The sequence below is a fragment of the Haliotis rufescens genome, unplaced genomic scaffold (genome assembly GCF_023055435.1).
Source record: "Haliotis rufescens isolate VD_foot unplaced genomic scaffold, xgHalRufe1.0.p SCAF_14, whole genome shotgun sequence".
In the NCBI taxonomy this organism is placed as follows: Eukaryota; Metazoa; Mollusca; class Gastropoda; order Lepetellida; family Haliotidae; genus Haliotis; species Haliotis rufescens.
The window spans coordinates 32117470-32133313 of record NW_025963824.1 but is presented as its reverse complement, the minus strand read 5'-3'; the positions used below and the strand labels follow the sequence as shown (position 1 = coordinate 32133313).

At 38.4% G+C, this 15844-nt stretch overlaps 1 protein-coding gene across 1 annotated transcript in view; it reads left to right on the top strand.

Annotated features, from left to right (window-relative positions):
* LOC124143344 (NADPH oxidase 5-like) overlaps nt 1-15844 on the top strand; it is a 45341-nt gene that overhangs the window by 3216 nt on the left and 26281 nt on the right. The gene's annotated exons all lie outside the window — the stretch shown is intronic.

Below are 15844 nucleotides of genomic sequence, written 5' to 3'. Positions count from 1 at the left end.
GAAATAATCAGGTAATGTCCCTCAACAACGTTTATGACCATTTAATGGACGTGTGTGATTATCCTTACAGGTTATTTGATGTGTTGCTTTTGCAATTCCCTATTTTGACTTGTACCTTAGTTCCCGTGTTTCTGTCAAGTGAACAATTGACTTGCCTTTGCATGTGTTTGTGACGGGTTGTCACGGGTTGGGCAAGATACGCTCTCCTTTTTCGCAAACACCTGGTATCATCACTATTTGGAACAATAAAGCATAGCCATAAAAAGACGCCCAGTGGTTGCAATGGTTAACTTCTAGAGATACTAAGGGACTGTTATCATCCCTAACTGGAGTGAAACCTTTTATTGTCTCACTGCTCAAGCCAAGAAATCAATCTTCAACATCAATAATAATCACAAGAAATATATTTTCATATGCAGACAACACTAAAATATTTGGCAGTTTGAAAGTTCCAATATTATGTTGCGGTGCTGGATTCTTGTTAACAAACAAATTCTGCAAATGATGTCTTAGCAGAACCCTCTGTAGTATGCATGTCCTGCATTGATATTGTTCTTCTCCTTCTCTGCATTGTTATTGTTGTTCTCCTTAACTACATTAATATTGTTGTTCTCCTTGACTACATTAATATTGTTGTTCTCCTTAACTACATCCATACTGTTCTTGATCTTCTGTACATTAATATTGTTGTTCTCCTTATCTACATTAATATTGTTGTTCTCCTTAACTACATTAATATTGTTGTTCTCCTTAACTACATTAATATTGTTGTTCTCCTTAACTACATCCATACTGTTCTTGATCTTCTGTACATTAATATTGTTGTTCTCCTTAACTACATTAATATTGTTGTTCTCCTTAACTACATTAATATTGTTCTTCTCCTTCTCTGCATTGTTATTGTTGTTCTCCTTAACTACATTAATATTGTTGTTCTCCTTATCTACATTAATATTATTGTTCTCCTTATCTACATTAATATTGTTGTTCTCCTTAACTACATTAATATTGTTGTTCTCCTTATCTACATTAATATTGTTGTTCTCCTTATCTACATTAATATTGTTGTTCTCCTTATCTACATTAATATTGTTGTTCTCCTTATCTACATTAATATTGTTGTTCTCCTTAACTACATTAATATTGTTGTTCTCCTTATCTACATTAATATTGTTCTTCTCCTTAACTACATTAATATTGTTGTTCTCCTTATCTACATTAATATTGTTGTTCTCCTTATCTACATTAGTATTGTTGTTCTCCTTAACTACATTAATATTGTTGTTCTCCTTCTCTGCATTGTTATTGTTCTTCTCCTTAACTACATTGATATTGTTGTTCTCCTTATCTACATTAATATTGTTCTCCTTAACTACATTAATATTGTTGTTCTCCTTATCTACATTAATATTGTTGTTCTCCTTAACTACATTAATATTGTTGTTCTCCTTAACTACATTAATATTGTTGTTCTTCTTAACTACATTAATATTGTTCTCTCCTTCTCTGCATTGTTATTGTTCTTCTCCTTAACTACATTAATATTGTTGTTCTCCTTAACTACATTAATATTGTTGTTCTCCTTAACTACATCCATACTGTTCTTGATCTTCTGTACATTAATATTGTTGTTCTCCTTAACTACATTAATATTGTTGTTCTCCTTAACTACATTAATATTGTTGTTCTTCTTAACTACATTAATATTGTTGTTCTTCTTAACTACATTAATATTGTTGTTCTCCTTAACTACATTAATATTGTTGTTCTCCTTAACTACATCCATACTGTTCTTGATCTTCTGTACATTAATATTGTTGTTCTCCTTAACTACATTAATATTGTTGTTCTCCTTGACTACATTTATATTGTTCTTCTCCTTATCTACATCCATACTGTTCTTGATCTTCTGTACATTAATATTGTTGTTCTCCTTATCTACATTAATATTGTTGTTCTCCTTACCTACATTAATATTGTTGTTCTCCTTATCTACATTAATATTGTTGTTCTCCTTAACTACATTAATATTGTTGTTCTCCTTATCTACATTAATATTGTTGTTCTCCTTATCTACATTAATATTGTTGTTCTCCTTATCTACATTAATATTGTTGTTCTCCTTAACTACATCCATACTGTTCTTGATCTTCTGTACATTAATATTGTTGTTCTCCTTATCTACATTAATATTGTTGTTCTCCTCTGCATTGTTATTGTTGTTCTCCTTATCTACATTAATATTGTTGTTCTCCTTAACTACATCCATACTGTTCTTGATTTCTGTACATTATTATTGTTGTTCTCCTTAACTACATTAATATTGTTGTTCTCCTTATCTACATTAATATTGTTGTTCTCCTTCTCTGCATTGTTATTGTTCTTCTCCTTAACTACATTAATATTGTTGTTCTCCTTAACTACATTAATATTGTTGTTCTCCTAAACTACATCCATACTGTTCTTGACCTTCTGTACATTAATATTGTTGTTCTCCTTAACTACATTAATATTGTTGTTCTCCTCTGCATTGATATTGTTCTTCTCCTTCTCTACATTAATATTGTTCTTCTCCTTCTCTACATTAATATTGTTGTTCTCATTCTCTACATTAATATTGTTCTTCTCCTTCTATACATCAATATTGTTATTCTCCTTAACTACATCAATATTGTTCTGTTCCTTCTCTACATCAATATTGTTCTTCTCCTTAACTTCAATAATTGTTGTTCTCCTTAACTACATTAATATTGTTCTACTCTTTCTCTGCATTGATATTGTTCTTATCCTTCTCTACATTGATATTGTTCTTCTCCTTCTTACATTGATATTGTTCTTCTCCTTCTTACATTGATATTGTTCTTATCTTTCTCTACATTGATATTGTTCTTATCCTTCTCTACATTAATATTGTTCTTCTCCTTCTCTACATTAATATTGTTCTTCTCCTTCTCTACATTGATATTGTTCTTATCCTTCTCTACATTGATATTGTTCTTCTTCTTCTTACATTGATATTGTTCTTATCCTTCTCTACATTGATATTGTTCTCATTCTTAACTACATTAATATTGTTCTTATCCTTCTCTACATTGATATTGTTCTTCTCCTTCTTACATTGATATTGTTCTTATCTTTCTCTACATTGATATTGTTCTTCTCCTTCTCCACATTGATTTTGTTCTTATCCTTCCCAACATAAATATTGTACTTGCTCTTCCTCACTTCAACTTTCCAATAATCAACGTTCCATTCATATCGAGCAATAGACACGTGGAGGACATGTCTAAACGCATCAGTTACAAAAATGATGTCTGATGCAATTCCCTATTTTGACTTCTACCATATGTTCTCGTGTTTTTTTCAGGTAAACAATTTACTTGCCTTTGCACGTGTTTGTGACGGGTGCCACCGGTGGGGCAGGATACGCTCACCTTTTCGCGAACATATGATGCATCACTATTTGATAGTGATTCATAAACACATGCTCATGAAATAGTCGGAATCGTACCAGCGAGTCTGCAGAGATTTCATTTGGATATGGAAGGGTTTTGTCGCTTTATTTACATTAATATTGTTCTTAAAAATATTGCCATCGCCATAACGGCTGTCTTTCGCTAGAGTTATATTGTACATTTCCTTCCCCACCTTAATATACTGTTTCAACTATATGGAGCCTGCTCATATCACTTACGTCATTGGACCGCCTCCGTGGTCTAGTGGTAGAGCGTCCGCCCGGAGAGCGGAAGGTCCGGGGTTCGATCCCCGGCCGCGTCATACCAAAAGACGTTAAAAGATGGTACTTGTTGTTACCCTGTCTGGCGCTCGGCATAAGGGGCTAAAACAAGGACTGATCGGCTCAGAGTCAGTATACTGTGTCTGAGTGGGGTATTCATGTTAAACTACGGCATGGTACATGTATCTCAGTGGGCTAGCACTATAAATCGGCATCAGTCCGGACTAGTACAAGCAGCCACACAAACACACCCACGTACATGCACGTCGCTTTATACGTGCAATAATCTTGGACGCGACGTTAAACCCCCTTTCACCTCACCTCACTTACGTCATTGTCTATTGACCCGTGAAGAACCACGGTAGAATAGGTCTTCAGCAACCCATGCTTGCCGTAAAAGGCAACTCTGCTTCCCGTTAGAGGCGACTATGTTTGTCGTCAGAGGCTTCTAAGGGCATCGGTTGATGCATGTCAAAGTATCACAATTGCGTGGATCGATGTTCATGGTGTCAATAACTGATTGTCTGGTCCAGACTCGATTATTTACAGGCCGCCGTCATATAGCTGGAATGGTGCGAGGTTAAACAACAAACAAACATTGTCTAGGTGCAGATGCGATGATAAAAATAGTCCTCATCCTGAAAGTGACCTTTTAGTTATACGTGACAAGTGTGTGCACGCCATGCTGTTCCGCGACCTATTTGCCAGTCATACCTTCATGCACCCTTTCTTGTGAGAGCTTCAACTTCATGCGAGTCACAAAGAAGAAGAATGGTTGCAGAAGATCGGGGCTGGGGGTTTGGGGTGGATGAGGTGTGCAGGTGCACGTACCCTAGCGAGACGGGCGATAACTATAGATCCACTGATAGAATGCTTGTGCTGTCGCATTGAATAAGGTGGTCCAGACTCGAGTATTGGTCAGGGCTAAAGTACCACAAATAAACTACCTGCGTCATATCGCGATTTTATATGCGTCATATCGCGAACTTAAATCTCCTAAGCGTAATGAAACTTAATAATGTCTCAAACTGTTTAGTTGTGAGCTGAAAGTTTATTGTTAGTGTGCGAATGGTGAGCTATAATGACGGCATCCTGTACGTAATTTTATGGCCCATGCCGGAGACACAATAAATACCTGCTAAAAGCAAGAGTCGATTGTAAGATTCAGGCTTTATCATGAGCGTATGTATATGGATCACTATTAAATAGTGATGATAGCAGGTGTTCACGAAAAGGTCAGCGTATCTTGCCCCATCGGTGGCACCCGTCACAAACACATGCAAAGGGGGTGAGGGAAGGAGAAAGGTGATGGGGACAAGGGCGAGTACAGTGGAGAGTAAAGCGGGAGAGTAAAGGGGGCGAGTAAACGGGGGTGAGTAAAGGGGCGAGTAAAGAGGGTGAGTAAAGGGGCCTGTAAAGGGGGTGAGTAAAGGGGCGAGTACAGGGGAGAGTAAAGGGGTGAGTAAAAGGGCGTGTAAAGGGGGCGAGTAAAGGGGGTGAGTAAAGGGGGTGAGTAAAGGGGCGAGTAAAGAGGGTGAGTAAAGGGTAGAGTAAAGGGGCGAGTACAGTGGAGAGTAAAAGGGTCGAGAAAAGGGTCGAGTAAAGGGGGTGAGTAAAGGGGAGTGTAAAGGGGGTGAGTAAAGGGGAGAGTAATGGGGTGAGTAAAGGGTGAGTAAAGAGGGTAAGGAAAGGGGCGACTAAAGGGGTGAGTAAAGGGGCGAATACAGGGGTGAGTAAAGGGGTGAGTAAAGGGGTGAGTAAAGGGGTGTATAAGGGGGGTGAGTAATGGGTGAGTGAGCATGTGAGTTAAATTTTAAGTCACGTCGGCAATATTTCAGCCAAAATGTGTCTTGAACAAGTTAGACAATGTTTCTAAAAATATTTCTTTTTACAGACATTGTGGCTTAGTTCTATTATCTTTAAAAAGTCAAGGAAAAATGGGAATTATCATTGCTAAAAAACGCCTTGACGGTGGTATATCGGCTGTGGTCAATACGACATTGTGGTGAGTAAGGGGGTTAGTAAAGGTGTGAGTAAAGGGTTTGGTAAAGGGGGTTAGTAAAGGGGTGAGTAAAGGGTTTGGTAAAGGGGGTTAGTAAGGGGGTGAGTAAAGTGTTTGTAAAGGGGGTTAGGAAAGGGGTGAGTAAAGGGTTTGGTAAAAGGGGGTTAGTAAAGGGTTTGGTAAAGGGGGTAAGTAAAGGGGTGAGTAAAGGGTTTGGTAAAGGGGGTTAGTAAAGGGGTGAGTAAAGGGTTTGGTAAAGGGGGTTAGGAAAGGGGTGAGTAAAGGGTTTGTAAAGGGGGTTAGTAAAGGGTTTGGTAAAGGGGGTAAGTAAAGGGGTGAGTAAAGGGTTTGGTAAAGGGGGTTAGTAAAGGGGTGAGTAAAGGGTTTGGTAAAGGGGGTTAGGAAAGGGGTGAGTAAAGGGTTTGGTAAAAGGGGGTTAGTAAAGGGGTGAGTAAAGAGTTTGGTAAAGGGGGTTAGTAAAGGGTTTGGGTAAAGGAGGTTTGTAAAGGGTTGGGTAAAGGGGGATAGTAAAGGGGTGAATAAAGGGCTGGGTAAAGGGGGTTAGTAAAGGGGTTAGTAAAGAGTTTGGTAAAGGGGGTTAGTAAAGGGTACGTAAAGGGTTTGGTAAAGGGGGTTAGTAAAGGGGTGAGTAAAGGGTTGGGTAATGGGGGTGAGTAAAGGGGTGGGTAAAGGGGGTTAGTAAAGGGTTGGGTAAAGAGGTTAGTAAAGGGGTTACAAATGACTTGACATATAACCAAATACAAGAACTCAATAAATTACGAATTGAAAATCCGACTTAAAGTTTTTTCTATAAAGGAGGCAAAATCGTAGAGGATATTAGACGCGAAAAAGTAAATGACAACACACAGCGGATTAAAGGTAGAGACATTAACATTAGACAAGGCGACAGGAGAGACACACGGATAACACAGGATGACTCTGGGAGTGGGGAGCGAAGGAGACGTTATCTTAGGTCAAACTCTCGCTGGCAGACCCCTGGTCGGAAGGCTGTGAGATAGGGGTATGGCCAGGGCCATGACAATTTACGGGTGCTTCAAACAATTGTACCCCACAGTATTGTCAACTATATGATGTACATTTTTATTTTGGAATGCATCAGGGCTGATGGCTAAATTACAGGATCGTGACTTTGTAAGCTTTATATGTACATGCGACGTCATTGGATTGACAGATTCTTGGTCCAAAGATATTGACTTACTTTCCATACATCCAGATTGTAAAGTTATAACAAAAGACGGAGAAAAAATATCTGACTTTGGCCGCCTTTCAGGTGGAATATTACTTCTTATTAGAAAACAAGTTTGAGAATTTTGTTAAATGGACAAAAATCCGTAAAAGTCGAATATTTGTGTTATTAGACAAAACCATGTTTAATACAGATAAGGGTGTAGTGTACTCACGTGTGTATATCCACACAGAATCGTCACCCTGGTACAGTACGTTATCACCTGACTGTCATAACTGTGTGTTATTGTTGCAAGAGGAGCTACTAGACGTTCGTTCTCACTGCGTTAACTTTCATGTTATGTTAGGTGGAGATTTTAATGCACGCACGGGTACTGAGCCGGATTTTGTTGAAGATGACATTCTTGAATATTTAGATAATGACAATTCTTCAGTGGATAGTTTCCTACTCGACCATTTTAACATGGTACGAGCGTCAGCAGACAATGTGTTAAACAACTTTGGAAAAGGTTTGATAAATTTATGCAGTGTCTTAAATATACATATCATGAATGGAAGATGTTGGTCAGACTCCGAAGTTGGAGACTATACGCTTATTGGCAATCAAGATGCTAGCGTCATAGATTACATAATCTGTTCATCTGGGTTGTTTGACGTATGCTGTAATTTCAACATAGTATCACGCATGGAATCCTCTCATCTTCCTGTCATGGCTAGCTGACATACTTCTGTACAGACTGAAACCGTGCAAGCTCATGGTAGACTTCCAAATTCGTTTGGGTCAATGATGAAGCTGACCATTTCATGTACAATTTGTTGAGCAGGGAATGCTACTCTTTATTAGAAAAGGCTGTTGACGAAGTGCTACACATTATAGACGAAAGTGTTAGATACATGTCAGAGGCCTTGTGCACGGCAGCAAGTGACATGAAAACAGTGTGTACTTTTAACACATCTAGTTAACAGTGGTTTGACCGTGAATGTGAGTACTTAAAAAAGAAAGATGTAAATCTTTAAACACTTTTATTAGATAAAAGGATAATAACTCATAATGTGAGTATAATTATATTAGAAATAAATATAATAGTGTATGCAGAGAAAAGAAAGCGATTATGTTCAAAGGGAAGCAAGAAAAACCTGAACACTGCATACGCGATTCTAAACAATTTTGGACCATTCTTAAAGGTCTAAATAGTAATTGTTATACACAAAACAATATTCCAATTGATGATTGGTTTAACTATTTCAAGGATCTATTTTCAACTTCTACAGAGAACGAGGAAAGACGTTTTGATATCGACGAATCGAATGCATTTAACTCTTTCAACACCGAAGGCCGGTATACCGGCCAAGAAGCATTGAGTCCCTAGACACCGTAGGCCGGTGTACCGGCCAAGCCGTAGTCACGTCAAAATAGTATATATTTTTTATGGACCTACCTGTAATATCATTCATTTATTAAATCTATCACATTTCACAATGTCTGATGATACGTATTCCATTTCAATTTATCATTTTTTATCGATAAATTAAAAAAATATTCACTATTTCCAGCTATGTTATTGAAAATAAAATTCTCGGACACACATTTCGACAACGGGTCCGCATCGAACATGTCAAAGAGCAAAATAAAGACGTTTTAAACAAATCTTTAAATATATTATACAAAGGAATAAATGAAATCAACAAAAATATATCTAAAAGTAATCAAACTTACATCTAAGTTATTATTTCCATCTTTTCGTGCGATCGCGTATAATGTAAGTCAAAAGGACATCTCGGCTTTCGTCGCCTTGAATTCTCGGCTCGGACACGATGTTTAATGCAAAAATATATGCATGAAAAATCTTTGTTACAGCTCGTAACCTAGCACGATACATTCACGAAGTTCCATATTTTTTAACATATATGGTGATTTCCTGCTTAAAACGTTCAGAATAACACGATTTAACAAAAATCTTTCGTCAACTTCTGAAAATTGTCAAACACGAACTTGCTATCACAGCTGTAATTTGATTGGCTGCCTTAGATCACGTGCTCAAATTTGACCAATCCCGAACCTTGTAGCAGATTTCGGCAAGAAAGCGTCATTAGAAACCAATTTTAATCCAGTGAAATCGCTAGTTATAACTACAAAAAAACTAACAGGCGATGTTACAAGCGTATAGATGAATGAATAAGCTTTCGAGCGATGTGTCATATGCTATTCTTCGACGAACGTGTTATTCATACGCAGTTTCGAAAACGGGGGTATTTCTTCATTTTACTGAGCGGACAGCCGCTGTTATGGGGAAATGGGTGATGACATATACTATTTATAATTCTTTTTAAAATGATTTTCCAATTTCGTAAACAATGAAAATAAAACAGAAATAGGTAAGTGGATTTTATGAAATCTTATATTTGCCGAAAATCGTCAAGTTTTCGCTTCCTTGGTCCGTAATCTGGATGTTAACAACGTGTTAGCTTACATTTTTCATTCACAACGAACTTAATTAAGTTGTAAATGCATTATTTTAAATAATGTGAAAAACATAACTTTCATATTTATAAACCATAGGATCAGACCTTTCAAATGGTGCATAACATGTAGTAGCAAATATATTTTACAAGCAGATATTTTCTTTGATAAATGTTGGCTTCATCTATCACACAAGAGTCTCTGGGAACTCGGTGTCCCAGCAGTAAACACTTCTGGTTGACTGGTGTTGAAAGAGTAATTTGATAACTCTTTTTGTCAGTTAACCTCAGATATTCTTGATTCGCCTATAATAAGAAATGAAATTTCAGAAAGCATTGCAAACTTAAAAAGTAATAAAGCAGCTAGTGAAATTTTTAAATATTCGTCCGAAATTCTCCTCTCCTACCTTGAAATCCTTTTTAACGTTATGCTTGAAAAGACGTATTTTCCAGAACAGTGGATTTCGGGGGTTGTAATTCCTTTGCACAAACAGGGATCAACTAATGTCACCAACAACTATATATAGGGGTATAACTCTTTTGAGTGTTTTCAGTGAGATTTTTACCAGTATTATACACAAACGTTTAGTATTTTGGACCGATTCCTTTAATAAGCTAGATGAAGCACGAGCCGGTTTCAGGCATGGATACTCTACAATTGATGATGTATTTATATTGCAGACACTTGTACAGAGATATTAAGAACGTAAACGAGAAAAGATGTATGCTATATTTGTTGATTTTGCTGAAGCGTTTGACTCAAATAACAGAAACATGTTGTGGTCCCTTTGCAAAACTCAAGGTATCAATACTAAGATTGGTATATTGGTATGTTGCATATATCACAATGTGAAGGTTTGTGTTCGAAACAATAACACCTTATCTGATTCCTTCTCTTGTAATATTGGGGTTAGACAAGGATGAATTCTAAGTCCATTTCTGTTTTCGTTTTTCATAAATGAACTTTCGATACAACTATCTGTAAATTGTAACGGGGGCAGCCAACTCCATCCGGAAACTATTAAACTTTTTCTGCTCCTTTTTGCTGATGATATATTTTTTTTTCTCGAGAACAGTACATGGACCTAAAAAGTTAATAACTGAACTTGAGTACCGTTGTTACAAAAGGAAATTGAAGTTAAAATATGGAGGGAAACTATCAAAACGAGAAAAATGGTTATATAAAGGTAAAACACTTGAGGTTGTAAGAAGTTACCAATATTTGGGGGTACATTTTACAAATCGACTAACTTGGTCACTGCATTGCAACAAAGCCGCACTGCAAGGCAAAAAGATTTTAATTGGCATTTTACAAAACCTAAAACCCCTTGAAAATATTAGCTATGAAACTTTTTCAAGATTTTCGACACTAAGATAAGTCCTATTCTACTCTTTGGTGCTGAAGTATGGGGTCTAGGAAACTATGATACGATAGAGAAGGCACATCTATTTGCGTGGAAAAGATTTTTATGAGTAAATTCCAACACTCCAAATGTTTACAGGGAATGTGGGAGATACCCTATGTATATATTTAGTTACATAAAAGTAATGAAATATTGGACAATATTGCTTAAAATGCTAAGTACCAGATTCCCAAAGAAATGCTATAACATGATGATTCTTTACGATAGCAGAGGTAAAAATAACTTGGCCTCCGGTGTAAAAAAGATACTCCAATCTTGCGGGTATGATTACATTTGGAGAGAGCAACATGTAACAGTACCAGATCGTTTAAAGATATGTATTTTCAAAAGGGGTACTCTTCATTATGTTTACACAATAAGTTAAATCATTACACCTGTTTTAAATAAGTCATTCTTACTGAAAAATATCTTTTGGATAAATGTTAAGAAATTCCGAACAGCACTATTCCGTTTCAGATGTAGTTCTCATGACCTTCTAATAGAAAAAGGTAGACATTTAGCGAAATCAAGGGAAAACCGATTGTGTAAATATTGTACTTGCCATGAGATAGAAGATGAATACCATTTTTTGCTAGTCTGTCCATTGTATGCAAATATCAGAAAAGATACATACATACATATTTTTATCTAAATCCAAGAATAGACAAATTTTATATCCTCATGTCATCTCAAAATGAAACAGTCCCAAAATATCTTGCAATGTATATTCAATGTACCATATTCTCTGCATTATACACGTGATATTTAGTTACGATATATGTAATTCCTATAGCACCCATTGCTACTGTATGTATATATGCACTATAGGCCTATGGCCTTTTCAGTACGTGAAATAAAGATTGACAATAAAGGGGTTAGTAAAGGGGGTGGGTAAAGGGGGTGGGTAAAGGGGAAGTAATGGGTCGAGTAAAGGGGAGGGGTAAAGGGGCGAGTAAAAGGCAGGGTAAAGGGCGAGTAAAGGGGGTTAGTAATGGGGGTTAGTAAAGTGGGTGAGTAAAGTGGGTGAGTAAAGGGTTGAGTAAAGGGGTTGAGAAAACGGGGTGAGAAAAGGGGGCGAGTAAAGAGTAAGTAAAAGGGCAAAATAAAAGGGTGAGAAAAGGGGACTAAGTACAGGGGTGAGTAAAGTGGTGGGAAAGGGAGTGAGTAAAGGTTGTGAGTTAAGGGGATGGGTAAACAGGTGAATAAAGGGGGTTAGTAATGGTTGTGAGTTAAGGGGATGGGTAAACCGGTGAATAAAGGGGGTAAGTAAAGTGGGTGAGTAAAAGTTGTGTGTTAAGGGGGTGAGTAAACCGGTGAATAAAGGGGGTTAGTAAAGTGGGTGAGTAAAGGGGTAAGCAACGGATTTTAGTAAAGGGGTGAGTAAAGAGGTTAGAAAAGGATTTTAGTAAAGGGTGGGTAAAAAGGATGAGTAAAGGGGTTAGGAAAGGTGGTAAGTAAAGGGGGTGAGTAATTAAGGGGTCAGAAAAGAGGGTACGTAAAGGGTGAGTAAAGGGGTGAGTAAAAGACATGAGTAAAGAGTAGGTAAAAGGGCTAAGTAAAAGGGTGAGAAAAGGGGGGCTAAGTAAAGGTGTGAGTTAAGGGGATGAGTAAATGGGTGAATAAAGGGGGTTAGTTAAGTGGTTGAGTAAAGGGGATTAGTAAAGGGGTTAGTAAAGTGTCGAGTAAAGGGTGAGTAAATGGGTGGGTAAAGGGGTTAACAACGGATTTTAGTAAAGGGGTGAGTAAATGGGTGAGTAAAGGGGTTAACAACGGATTTTAGTAAAGGGGTGAGTAAAGGGTGAGAGAAAAGGGTGTGAGAAAAGGGTGTGAGAAAAGGGTGTGAGTAATGGGAGTGAGTAAATCAAGGTAGTGAGTGGAATTCTGAGCATGAGTCAACCCGTCAGAAAACTTGACATCAACCATTTATCTGAGCCTTACCATCCAACCACCGTTGTCGGCCCTTAAGACAAACAAGGGACTTAAGAGTAGACCCCAATGGGGCTGAGATATTAAATGTGGTCGTAACATGCCACCGTCCAGAATCCCCTGGATGTAGGTGTGGTTCGCAGTTGTTCGGGTATCAGCGTTGTGTGAAATAAGGCTCTTGTGGTGAAGATGAAATTAATAGTTTGAAGATACGAAAAAAGTATTCTTTGTTGCGGAGCAGCCCTCCTGGTAATCATGGCAAACACACCTCAAACCCAACACGATGCAGATGGTGAATGCTGCTGAGAGTTAACAACAATATGTGAGATCATCATGCCGTATCTGAGTGTTTTATAGCATTCATAGAGACCGCCTCCGTGGTCTAGTGGTAGAGCGTCCGCCCGGCCGCGTCATACCAAAAGACGTTAAAAGATGGTACTTGTTGTTACCCTGTCTGGCGCTCGGTATTAAAGGGCTATAACAAGGACTGGTCGGCTGCGGCATAGTATCTCAGTGGGCTAGCACTAAAAATCGGCATCAGTCCGGACTAGTACAAGCACACACACACACACACACACACACACACACACACACACACACACACACACACACACACACACACACACACACACACACACACACACACACACACACACACACACACACACACACACACACACGTGCATGCACGTCGCCATATAAGTGCAGTAATCTTGGACGCGACGTTAAACCCAATTTCACCTCACCCATAGCATTCATGGAGTACTGGACATGGACTGCTGCTACTACTACTACGTGCCATATCAAATCGGCACAGGTTCGGTTTATGAAGGGAAGGCTATCTGAACTACCCATGCATCGAGTTTATGTGCAGTGTGTTGACAAGTACATCAACTCCTTCGTTTGGATGAAGTCGTCTGGCCTGAAAAGTAAAACAGAAGGCTTTCTGTTTGCTTCTCAGGACCAGTCACTTCCAACTCGAAACCGTCAATGTGTTATTTTGCATCAAAATGTGAATATGAAATGTAGATTATGTAATGAATTTAACGAGACATTGTGAGTGGATGCCTAACTTTTTCACAGACACACTATCGTAAGCGACATGGTGGTGTAGCTGAATCATTTTATTACCGTCTTCGCCATGCTTGTAACTTTGACACAGAGGTCCATCCATGGTACGACCCGGAATATGAGGGCGTCATGGAAAATGATAAATACAAAATCCTTTGGAATAGGCCCGTATACACCCTCGGACATATCCAGGCCAACAAGCCTTATCTTGTCCTTTTTGATAAATCCAATGAAATCATTTATATCATTGAATTTATTTTCTGTCCCTTTTGACACTAATATGATTGACAAGATTGAGGAAAAACATGGCAAATATGCAGACCTCGCTTTCGAAATGTCACGCTTGCATCCTAAGTACCAAGCTGTCCGACTCCCCATTGTTCTCGGTGCCTTAGGTTTGGTACCTCCCAATCTGTTGACTGACAATGGGAGAGTACCCGGGTTTGCTACCAGGATTACAGCCCTTCTGACAATCTGGGTAATGCAGAAGGCTGCAGTGTTGGGGAGTCTTCACATTCTCCGAAAAGTTCTGGGTGGGTTTGACAAGGCAGCGCTTCCTGGGAGAAGTCCCATTCGCTATCTGGGCTGCGTGTAGAGGGCCCTGAACTGATGATGAGCCTAACCAGCCTGACTGTGCCAGGATCACCCAAACCCTCTTTGCTGCATTTTTTATTTTAATCTGTAAATAATAAGTAACTAATAATACTGGTTGTTGTCCTTTACGTTATTTTGAATAGAAGAAAATAAACATTACCGAGTCTGTGGCTATTCAATAACACATGTCTGAACATGTATATTGGGAATAAAGATACTGCTTCTGTCATCTCATCTCATATTTTTTATCATTTCTTTTCATGACAAAAATATGTCGCCCTACTGGGTAACATACGTGCATTGATATTCAAAGGCACCCGGTTGTGCAACACGCATGGCAACAAGAGGACTACATTTCTATTGCAATTATTTCCCCTCAGTACATCCTTTATGCTCTGGAAATGTGTGATACGTGTTTGTCCTATAAAATCGTACACACTTTCCGAACAAAAATGGTTGGTGAGATGACTATGGTAAATTTACAGCAATTGAAAAGAATCAACCGACCATATGATGTTCAAAAGCTTAAAAAAACCCATATTGACATGACAACGAACATTATGGTATATAAGAATACAAAACTGCCAGCTTCGTTACCCTAGGTACATTCTTCTTGGTGCCTTAGGTTTGGCACCTCCCAATCTGTTGACTGACATTGGGAGCGTACCCGGGTTTGCTACCAGGAATACAGCCCTTCTGACAATCTGGGTAATGCAGAAGGCTGCAGTGTTGGGGAGTCTTCACATTCTCCGAAAAGTTCTGGGTGGGTTTGACTTGGCAGCGCTTCCTGGGAGAAGTCCCATTCGCTGCCAAGGGCCCTGAGCTGATGATTAGCCTAACCCGCCTGACTGTGCCAGGATCACCCAGACCCTCTTTGCTGCATTTTTTATTTTAATCTGTAAATAATAAGTAACTAATAATACTGGTTGTTGTCCTTTACGTTATTTTGAATAGAAGACAATAAACATTACCGAGTCTGTGGCTATTCAATAACACATGTCTGAACATGTATATTGGGAATAAAGATACTGCTTCTGTCATTTCCATCTCATATTTTTTATCATTTTTTTTCATGACAAAAATATGTCGCCCTACCGGGTAACATGCGTGCATTGATATTCAAAGGCACCCGGTTGTGCAACACGCATGGCAACAAGAGGACTACATTTCTATTGCAATTATTTCACCTCAGTACATCCTTTATGCTCTGGAAATGTGTGATACGTGTTTGTCCTATAAAATCGTACACACTTTCCGAACAAAAATGGTTGGTGAGATGACTATGGTAAATTTACAGCAATTGAAAAGAATCAACCGACCAAATGATATTCAAAAGCTTAAAAAACCCATATTGACATGACAACGAACATTATGGTATATAAGAATACTAAACTGCCAGCTTTGTTACCCTAGGCACATTGGCTCGGTGCCTTAGGTTTGGCACCT